This window comes from Myripristis murdjan, chromosome 3, assembly GCF_902150065.1.
Source record: "Myripristis murdjan chromosome 3, fMyrMur1.1, whole genome shotgun sequence".
In the NCBI taxonomy this organism is placed as follows: domain Eukaryota; kingdom Metazoa; phylum Chordata; class Actinopteri; order Holocentriformes; family Holocentridae; genus Myripristis; species Myripristis murdjan.
Genome location: NC_043982.1, coordinates 1175168 through 1186752, shown reverse-complemented (window position 1 = coordinate 1186752; position 11585 = coordinate 1175168).

Sequence of the window (11585 nt, the reverse complement as noted above, 5' to 3'; positions counted from 1 at the left end):
TTAACAGCATAAAACAGTAATTGTAATGAATTGCTGTAAATTACAACAGTATCTTACTGTATTTTATAATTATTGTAAAATACTGTTAAATATTCATGCTTACATGTAAATTAACAGTTAATGCTCTGTTAACAATAACAAACTGGAATTTAACAGCATTAAACAGTATTTTCTGTCAAGCAGTGGAGACAGGCGCTACTGTATGATCCCTTCTCAAGTCCAGTCACTATCTTTCAGCATCTTACTGATGACTGTGGGCTTATGTTTCTTTTCTTTTTTTGATGATAGCACTTCTTTATTGATCAAACTCCTCATTTTTGAGTGACAAGATGTAGCCTAGCCTAACTGGCTATTCCTGAACTTGACTTTGGAGAGTGTAGCTCTCTTGATGAAACCCTATGCTGATGATAGAAACTGAGGCAGACAGTTCAGACAGTTTGGTAGAAAATTTATTTGAAAATAGAAAACGTTACTGTGCTGCCTTTAAGGTTAAGTTATTAAGTTAAATAAGTTAATAAATAAGTTATCAGTTAAACACGTTAAAAATGAGAACTCTGTGCTGTCGGTTCTGGAAAACGGTGTTAGAGTGAGTGTTCTTCTTTGTCAGTTCTGGTTCTTGAAAACAGCGTCAGAGTGAGTAATCACACTGTCCACTCCGTGCTACGCTACTTCTCCGTGTCCTCCGCTAGCTTAACCTGCTACTTTTCCTCAGTTGAGCACAGCCAGGTGAACAGTGGTGAATACGTGTTGGTGCTGAATGTGTTTCTGCCCAAGGTATAAGTACTTGAAGGCAAGACCTTAGTAAAATACAAGAAAAGTCAAGCTGTGTGTTTATTGTAGGACTTTTGGATGTTCACTAGCTGTTTTGAAATAATTTCAATTTGAGAAGCCTGCATGCGTTTTTTTTTTTTTTTTTTTAATTGGTGAGGATTTATACAAATTAAATGCAAAAATAGCAGGTTTTATAACACACTATACAACACACTATAGAAATACAGTCCATTTACTATCATATAGGGGAGACTGGGGTAAGATGAGCCATATTTCATATTTAGGATCACTACATCAAGGCAATCATAGTTTTGTCGCTAACTAATATATCTGCATATATTTCAGGATGTTGTGCATCTCTTCAAACAAACAGAATGAGTGTAAACATAACATGACATAACATCCATAATATAGCCTGTCCAAAAAAAGTGGTCTTGTGGCACAACTTACCCCGTGTATGGGGTAAGTTGAGCCTAGGAGCGGGGTAAGTTGAGCCGTATCCCTACTCACCCCCCACCTTCCTCCCCATCTCCATCCCACCCCTCCCTCACCTTCTCCCTCCCTAAATAACAGTCACTTCTTCACATTCATGTGTATTTTTATTTATTAAACACAATCCAACAGGTACAATAAACAGCTGTTTTAACATGCCTTAAAGTGCGCTTGGGAAGAGAACATTAACAGCTGTGTTTTTGGAAAGAAAACACTAGAACACTAGTTTCTTGGTGTCCTTGCTGACAGTAAGGTCAGTTATGAACATATGAACGTAACATATTTGTGATGGCCACCATTGGCCACCACATAGCTCCGCCCCTGGCTTTCACTCAATATTCCACCTGTCGAGGCTGCAGGGGAACACAAATTGCTCAGATCTCCTTGCTGTACCACCAACTCTGTGAGGTCTGGGGAGTTTTAGAGATTTAATATTTAACCCTCATAAAGGCTTAAGTGGTCAAAACGGCCTGAGTGTCTGCGAGTCTTTTTTCCGGGGTCCTGTGGCGCGCCCATGCCTCGCCCTCGGCTCCGCGGCAGCAGTTGTGGCCTCCAGCACTCCCCCATGCCCCCGGACCCCCCGGCCTCGGCCCCGAACGCACCGCAGAACGCAGGAGCCGGTGGCTCAACTTACCCCTACCGGCTCAACTTACCCCTGGCCAAATGGCTCAACTTACCCCAGAGCTACCATTTTGACTTTTTTAGTCCCCACAGCTAAAATGGTGCACTTTTATGCTAGGTTTATGACCTCATGTTGTAGCTCATAGATACCACAACTGATGTATAAAACAAATTTAAAATGATCTATTTTGGTCTTAACACAATACTCATGAAACTTATGAAAGACTAAATTCACTTTCAAGAGTAAAAAATGGTTTTTCAGAAATAAATGTCTAACCACTTTACCCATGTGGTTCTTACCTTCACAGACTCCATGAAATGATGCCTTCCTCCTAAATATTTGGTCACATGATCAATATTTTTTACTGTTTCCTAGCAACAGGGGGTGGCTCAACTTACCCTTTGGCTCAACTTACCCCAGTCTCCCCTACTGTAATCCAAAAAACGGTATTATATTGTTTGATGAATTACGGTAGATGCGCTGTAAAATTACCATAACCCTGTTATCCTACTGTCATGTGCTGTACTCCAAAAAACGGCATTATACTGTTAGATAAATTGCGGTAGATGCGCTGTAAATTACCATAACACCCACCGTTATCCTACAATCATATACTGTAATCCAAAATACGGTAATATACTGTTAAAATAAATAACAGTAGATTGATTGTAAAATAACAGTAAAATACTGGCGTCCCTGCTTCCAGTATTTTACTGTTATTTTACTGTGAAATTCCTTACAGTGTAGTGAAACTATTTTACTGATCAAATAGCGCGGTAGCGTCCGCAGAAGCTACATTTTCCCAGGCATTTCTCAACCTTAAACGCAGCGGAACTTTTGCTGGGGTTTGACATCTAACAGCGGGTGACGTCACCGCCGCTCACGGACCTGTACGTGAAGCCGACATACGGTCTTCTTTGTGACGTCACAAACCTGTCTGGAACTGGGCGTGTTGCCGACAGACACACACTCTCTCTGTCACACACACACACACACACACACACACACACACACACACACACAAACATATATACACACCACCTGCAAAGGTCCAGTCCCATGCCAGATACATTCAGATGCAAACTCAAGCCAATAGTCCTGATGGTGGCGCTATAGCAAGCCTTTAAAGTTTAAAACTTTGAAACTTTATAATAAATCAACCATATGTGCTACAGCTTTGCAACTTTCACCAAAATGTAGCCCCAATACTGAAGAAACGTTTGTACACTCAAACCTATTGCAAATTATGAAATCCATCACTCTGTTTTTTGTTTTTTTTTTTCAAAAACTGTAAAACTTGTTCAACCTATCTCCTCCCACAATTTTTGCTCAAATGTCACCAAATTTGCTACAGAGCATCTTCAGACTGTCCTACACAAAAAATCCACACAGATTTTTGATTTGTCAAAAATTGAGCCTACAGTGCATCAAAACGTTTGACTGTAAACGGTACTGTAAACATACACTTGTAAATTCTTGGTAAATAAATCTTCAATGTTCATGAAAAAATTGACAATATTTTGGAGTCATGGTAGATGATGTGTGGCAAATTTCAGAACTGTATCTCAAAAACTGAATTTTTGACAGCATTTTGAATTTTGCTCTCATGTGAACAATTGGAGTCAATGCAAAAATGGCATTTTTAAACATCAGTTTTTCACTTATGGAGCAAATCAGTCATTGTTAAAAACAAATTATCAACATCTCCATGCTGTCTAGATGCAATATGTGTATTTTCAGATTTCTGTCTTACAGTTTTTTTCGATTGCTTACACACTAAGAACATACTCTTAAACCAATGTGACAAAACTTGAAGTCATTGGAACTAAACCTTAAACACAGCGTGGCCATACCTTAGACACAAGTGCTGCTTTAAACTGTGTTTGCAATTCTGCAACACACTTCCTCCTGAACACTAGACACTATTTCATACAGAAGACACCTCGCTCAAAAATGAAAGCATGTGGTTACAATTGGGAAAACACTTATGTTCAAAATATAAAACACATCAGGTTATAAGAAAACCTGAGACACACACGTGAAAGCACTTACTTAGAAAACTGAACACCAATCATTCAGGGCCGAAGCTCTACAAACAGACCCCAGGTCAGCCATGTTGAGTACTTTGCGTGGAGGCGGTGAGAGAAAGAGGCACAGGAAGACATTGTATGCGATGTGGATGATATTTTGTAGCTGTACGTAGTTTGATTTTGTTGTACTGTTTTATTTTTGCTTTACATACTATGTATGTATGTTTATTTATGTTTGTCAACTCACAAACCCTGGTTTCAAAACAGTAAATCCATCGGTCTAATGAGAGGCTCTCTTCCCAAAATAACACATTTTGTTTGCAAAAGGTTCTCACCATGACAAAACATTTCAAACATGCAGCAAAAGCACATTTTGTCACCACCCAATACAACTAATCCAGCCACTCACTCACTTCATACTCAACACCAGAATGCAACACAGCCTTTTCAGTCTGAGCAGGTTCAACCTTACTTTTTCCTGCGTGTACGGTAGTCATATTTTTTTGACGAGTTACATCGTCACATATTGTAAAGCAAGTAGCAAAAGCCAATATTTCCCTCAAACAACTCAACTTCTGCCCAAATGAGTAGATTCTTTCAGTCAGCTCTACTGTACTGTACCACAGCTGACAGCAGAATACAAAATACAGCTGTCAGTTTGAACAAGGCTCTCCTGTGTGCTGCACATTCAAATGTGAACTTACAGTAAAGAACTGCATCCAAACTCAGAAAGACTTTGAAGTGAAATTTTACTGTGTTGATGGAAAAACTGAAATACTGTAATTCACATACAGTATTACACAGAAAAACTCAAAGGAGTTGAAAAAAATACAGAAAACAATTTATATGCCCCCTTTTTGTAGGTGCATACTGACTGATTGGTGATTGGTGGAAAGGGCAGTGATGCAGGTGAACTAGTGATTTCACAGTGATGCAGGTGCAAAAGAGTGTGAAAAATGTGTGAATCCAATGAAAAGGTATGAACACATTTGCAAAAGAAAACCTCTGCTGTGGTTTGGAGGTGAAGATGATGGCAAAGTGGATCCCAGTTTCATTATACTGGAAAAAGTGATTGAAAAAACTGTACTGTAAAGTACAATATACTGTATACTGTATACAGTTGACAGAGTTGACACCTTTCTTATTTATTTTTATTTTTTGGTTATTTTGGAAACAGCTGTTACTGTGAAAAGATGCTTAATTTCTGTTTTGAGCTTTGCAGAATTCTTTTTGAAGAAATAAATGAAAAGCAGTAAAAACTGCAGTGTTTTGTGTTAAGTATGTTATTGTGTTGCTTGCTGCTGTGAAAGTGTGTTCATATTAGAGAAATGTGTATCCTTTTGTCATCAGAGTTGCATTTTGACAAAGGATTTTGAAGTTTTGATGACTGAGTTTCAGTTTGCCATAAATGTGTATGGTTTATTTCCAGGTGTTGTGTCTTATTTGCGTTGTGTTTAGAGTTTTGGCACAGTGAGCAAAGCATTTGTAAAATGAGTTCAAGCAATCAAAAAAAACTGTAATCCACTCACTCACTTCATATTCAACACCAAAATGCAACATACCCTTTTCAGTCTGAGCAGGTTCAACCTCACTTTTTCTTGTGTGTATGGAGTCATATTTTTTTGACAATTTGCAAACAACTCAACTTCTGCCCAAATGAGTAGATTCCTTCAGTCAGCTCTACTGTACTGTAACACAGCTGACAGCAGAATACAAAATACAGCTGTCAGTTTGAACAAGGTTCTCCTGTGAGCTACACATTCAAATGTGAATTTACAGTAAAGAACTGCATCCAAACTCAGAAAGACTTAGAAGTGAAATTTTTACTGTATTTATGGCAAAAACTGAAATACTGTAATTCACATACAGTATTACACAGAAAAACTCAAAGGAGTTGAAAAAAATACAGAATACAATTTATAGGCCCCTTTTTTGTAGCTGCATACTGATTGATTGGTGAATGGTGATTGGTGGAAAGGGTAGTGATGCAGGTGCACTAGTGATTTCACAGTGATGCAGGTGCAAAAGAGTGTGAAAAATGTGTGAATCCAATGAAAAGGTATGAACACATTTGCAAAGGAAAACTTGTGCTGTGGTTTGGAGGTGAAGATGACGACAAAGTGGATCCCAGTTTCATTAGACTGGAAAAAGTGATTGAAAAAAACTGTACTGTAAAGTACAATATACTGTATACTGTATTCAGTTTTGAGTTTACACCTTTCTTATTTATTTTTATTTTTTGGTTATTTTGCAAACAGTTGTTACTGTGAAAAATGTGCTTAATTTCTATTTTGAGCTTTGCACAATTCTTTTTGAAGAAGTAAATGAAAAGCAGTAAAAAATGCAGTGTTTTGTGTTAAGTATGTTATTGTGTTGCTTGCTGCTGTGAAAGTGTGTTCATATTATAGAAATGTGTATCCTTTTGTCATCAGAGTTGCATTTTGACAAAGGATTTTGAAGTTTTGATGACAGTGTTTCAGTTTGCCATAAATGTGAATGGTTTATTTCCAGGTGTTGTGTCTTATTTGCGTTGTGTTTAGAGTTTTGGCACAGTGAGCAAAGCATTTGTAAAATGAGTTCAAGCAATCAAAAAAAAACTGTAATAACTGAATTTTTGACAGCTGTTTAAAATCTGCCTTTCCATGCATGGCTGGCTGCTGTCCTGCATGTCAGTGATTGGCTCAGTCAGTTTGTGAAGCTGCATGTCAAGTTTTAGCTCAGTGAGGTAGAGGCCAGGCCTCGGTGTCGAAGATTGTGAGTTCAAGCCTCAGCTTGTACAACATTCCCACGTGCGAAAATTCACCAAACTTTACAGAAAGGTCCAGTCCCATGCCAGAAAATCATTGTCAGATTTTTGTCTTGATGACTGATTTTTTTTTCTACAGTGGTTTGAAATCTGTCTTTCGAAAGTGACTGGCTTAGTCAATTTGTGAAGCCTCACATGAAGTGACAGTTGTCAATTAGCTCAGTGAGATAAAGCGTAGTCCTTCCTGCCAGAAACTGTGAGTTCAAGCCTCAACTGATACAAAATGCACATTAAAATGCCACCTTTCTTTTCATCTTCCAATTCTCCACTTGTTGCTCAAAGTTGCCTGGCCCTGACCATTGCTGTGCAGCAGCTATACTTCTACTGTTGCATTCGTAAGTCACTGTGGATAAGGGGAATGAGGATACATGTCATTACTGAAAAAGGGATAACTCACATTTTCTGAGATGGAAAAAACTCACCCTCCGGCTTTTGCTCACACTTTGTGGAGGTTGTTGAAAGGCAAAAAGAAACAGAAAATCACTAACTGAAGTACATGTAGGTGAGGTGGTTTGAGGGAAAATGGGTACAACAGAAGGTAAGTCACAACAGTTCATCACAAAATAACTCTAGCGAACTGAGGACACTGAGATCTAACAGAGGAAGTCAAGCGGATGAGGATTTTTTCCCACACACAAGGCTGGCAGTTCTACATAAGCCAGGTTTGACCAGACCAGATACCCAGAGTGAATTTAAAGCCAGTCTTATTAACTTTTTATCAGCCTCCTGATAAGAGACGTTGAGACGTTCCATTGCTCTCGCTCAGAGCTTTGAGGTTTCCTTCAGTTTATTGGTGCGTCAAGGTATCGGCACACCTTCATTTTCTTCTCAGCAGGTGAAAAAGGAGGAAGACAAAACCTAAATATTGAAAAAAGAGAACTCCATGTATACTTCTGAGCAGCACACCACTTTTTATTCTGCCTTGCTGATTTTTCAGACCTCAGAGCAAAGAGCATTTTCCATGTTGAATGAATGTGTTAAAATACAGTTGTCCTCCGGTGAGGACATTTCTCATTTCCTTTTGAAAGCAATGAAAACGCCTCTAAATTGTTCTCCAGCTATATGCTCCTACATGATGATACATGTCTAAACTTAACTGTAAAACAAAAACTTATGGCTGGCTTGTTGTAATGCAGCCACAAAAAACGTATGATGATGGCAATATGGTGCCATATTGCCATGGCAATATCCCTGTGCTTTCTCAATACATCTCTGTGTTCAGTCATCAATAGATATCTTGTTAGAATTATTTGAATTATCTGCAGCAAGAGATAAATGCTTGTGAAAGGTGAGGGTGAAAAATAAATATATAGAGGGGGGCACAGGTATACGCAGTCCTGGTCACCATTATTGGCACCCATGAAATTTAAGTACATTATGTAAAATATCTCCTGAAAAAAATGAATCTAGCGAAACATCTTTGGTCTATAGACAACTCATATGTAATACAGAGAAGCAAATGATAAAACAACAATTTTCAAAAAAAAAAGAAAAGAAAAAAACAATTTAAAAAAACAATTGGAGGGAAAAAATAGAGTACAGTGACACTGGTGTTGGCACCCTTTAAATCAGTGTGTATATATGTGTATAACACAGCAACTCTCACAGGACCTTCAAAGAAGCTTTTTAAAGAAGCACAAAGACTACAAGCGCCTTTCTCAAGACCTGGGCGGTCAATCAGTCCACAGTAAGACAAACGGTCTACAAACAGAAGAAATTCAGGAATGTAGCTACTCTCCCTCCGTGTGGGCGCCGCGCAAAGATCACACCAGGAGCCAGTGCAAGCAGGCAAAGGACAGGGCAGATATGCTCCCATTTCTTGACACCTCTTGGCATTTCTAGCAGTGGTGTTTTGGACGAGCTGGGGATGTGAGATTTGCTCATGATTGAGGCAAGAATAAAAGAATTGTAACATGCATCCTATTCCGGATGGCGAAGCCTCAAATAACACAGTTTCATGACATTTGGTCTTATTCATATGATCTGTTGCTATTTTCATTCAAAGCTGTCATGGTTTTGCCAAGTCATCTGTGTTTTTAAATGTGACCTGCTTTTACCTCAACTTACTGCTATTTTTCTTCCAGTCTCCTCAAACCTCATCCAACCACTGTATCCAATACTGGACATTTTGTTTGGGTTTGGGTTTGGGCTGAGATGAACCCTTTCTGTAACTTCACAATGTCAACGACTGCTTAAGGAAGTGTGGGACAAGAAACAGCAAAATTTCAGAGAGTAATTCCTGGGGGGGTCATGAAAAAGCTGCTGTCTGGCATGACTGTACCTCCCTCTTTCTCTCTTACACTCCTTTTAAAAATTTGCCGTACAGTATTGAGCCCTCAGCATATTCATATGTTTTAAATAATGCTATTAAAAGCAATAATTCTCTAACCACATTTCTTTGCTCACTGTTCTATTTCCACTACAGTCCATCAAAGTAGCTTTACAAGATCTAGAAACTCAAAATAAGCTCTAAAACTACAGGAAATACCTTGAATAATCCAACTACATTAAACTATTCTTCAAAAAACATATTTATTGTAGTGTCAATAAAAAACAAAGCAAGATATGGCATTAAATAGTGACATACAGTATATGTTTGAGCTGTACACTGTCCCTTTTAGATCAAATAAGAAAATGAAACTATGCCACAAAATAATGCAACTTAAAATGCAAAAAATAAAAATAAAATAAATATTTATCTAGAGACAAAATCAAACTGAAAATACCAGTAAAATATGAACTATTTCTGACCTTAATATCCTGATAGACTTTTTGAAAGAATAAAAAGCTCAGTATTTGCTCCTCCTGTGGTCTGTCCTCTCTCCCTCACTGCCTCACTGTCATAACTTTTTAACACTTAAAAACACACTATTTTACATTTATAATTAGCACCGCTTGCATTGTGCTTTCATTGAATATTACTGTATTATTCAAAATAATTTATTAGTGTTAACCAGGTGTTATCCCGGGGGGGCCCCCCCGGGATTTCCGCCTAGATGCCGGCAGCATTTTCTTATCTGAGGTAATAAGTTAATGTTTTATGTGCCCAAATGTCAATGTCTTAATAAAACTTTGCATTTATCATCTCAAATAATAATATTACTGAACTTGTAATCGTGACAGTTGAAAATGAAATTACGAAAATGACCTAAAGTTGCATGGGTGACTGTTTGGCTGCAATTGGATACAGTGTCCACAACTGGGTAACAATCTCAATGACTGTCTGCAAGACAAAGAAAGCACACCTCAACAACTTCCTTAAGCTGTTTCAGTCAGGATGGTGACCCCTGGGTCACAGCAGTTGAAAACCCCTGGACCAAGTAGCAGATGGTGTGCGGGACTTGAATCCTATATTTTGCAGGTTACTCCCACCACCGGTCATTCAGGTGTGCATAAGAAGCATCTGCTTTAACATAAAGATGCAACTTGAAAAGTGAAATGCATCATTCCTCAGTGCTTGTGAAAATCCAATCAAAGCTGTGTTACTGTACATGGCGTACAGGCAAGTAAACCCATCTGCTCAACTGGGACAGCAGGGGACTCTGGTTGCACTGGGCAGCTTGTAGTGAACAACAGTGACAAATAAATTGGATTATTTGTAATCCAAATAACACAATTCATTTCAATACAAGCTTTCATTGAATATTCATAATGGAATGACTGCTTTCCACCCTAACGCTAATGCTCACTCTAAAATATTACTCTTCTATTCAGCCTCTCTGCTGTTTCCAGATGTCCTGACGCTCTTTTGGAGAGTCTATTTAATATGAACATTCAATTACATTACATTCAAATACATTTGTGTCCATCTTGTTCCCAGGACCTCCGTTCTCTCTGCTGCCGGATTATAATTGAGTATCACATTAATCCAGGCCTGGGTCGATTTTCATGGAGGTTACAGGTTGACTAAATCTCACACAATCACACACATTAAATCACTTGGCTCATCAGCTCCTTTTGATGTTTGTCATTTTAGGATTTAAATTAAATTTAGCAATCAAATAAACATGTAACATCCTCATTGAGGCTTTGTCCACCAGTGGAAAGAAGGCAAAGACAGACTGTTAAAATCTCAGATTTATTTAATATTACTATCAATAGATATGTATAAAAAGAGGGAGGCCCAAGCTGAGGCAGTGGACAGTCTTAGCTGGACAAAAAGGTCAGTAGTGAGCAGCTTGGTTTCATGCCCGGGCCGTGGCGAAGCCAAGTGGTCATCCGGGAGCACCCAGGTTGCTGGTTCTGCTTTGCTTAGCCGGTTGCTCTCGCTTCCTGTCTGGAGTCTCGGGGGGTTCACCAACGGCTGCTCCAATCGCCCGTCTCCACGCACACACGGCCCTCCAGGAATCTGCAGTGCCAGCAGCTGCCCAGTGACTTGGACCTGCACACAAATGAAAACCCAGCAAAACCTGCCACTCAACTCTCGTGTCTCCACTAAATACACTGCAGAGCATGAGGTCCCACACCTCACACACCTGTGACCCATCAGCCCAATTACCAACCACTACACACCACACCACTCGTGAAGGACACACCCCAAACACACCACTGCACACTGCTCAGAGCAATCATTCAGTTAGGCAGATACAGGTCTATCCTGTTACAAAACACACAAGACAAGATCTAAATTAGAAAAAAAAAAAAAAAAAAAAAAAAAAAAACACCACCACTGTGGTACAATGTTATACACTAAGACATTAAATATTTAAGCGAGGAGACAGATGTTTACGGTTAGAAATTGAAATAATCCACATTGCAGTCAAATAATGACTAACCCACTGAGCTGAAGCTGCCTCTCTGAGTTTGGGTGTGTCCTGTTCCCCTTAAATGCCTCCTCCTTTCCTTTGTGACCCATTTTGACACT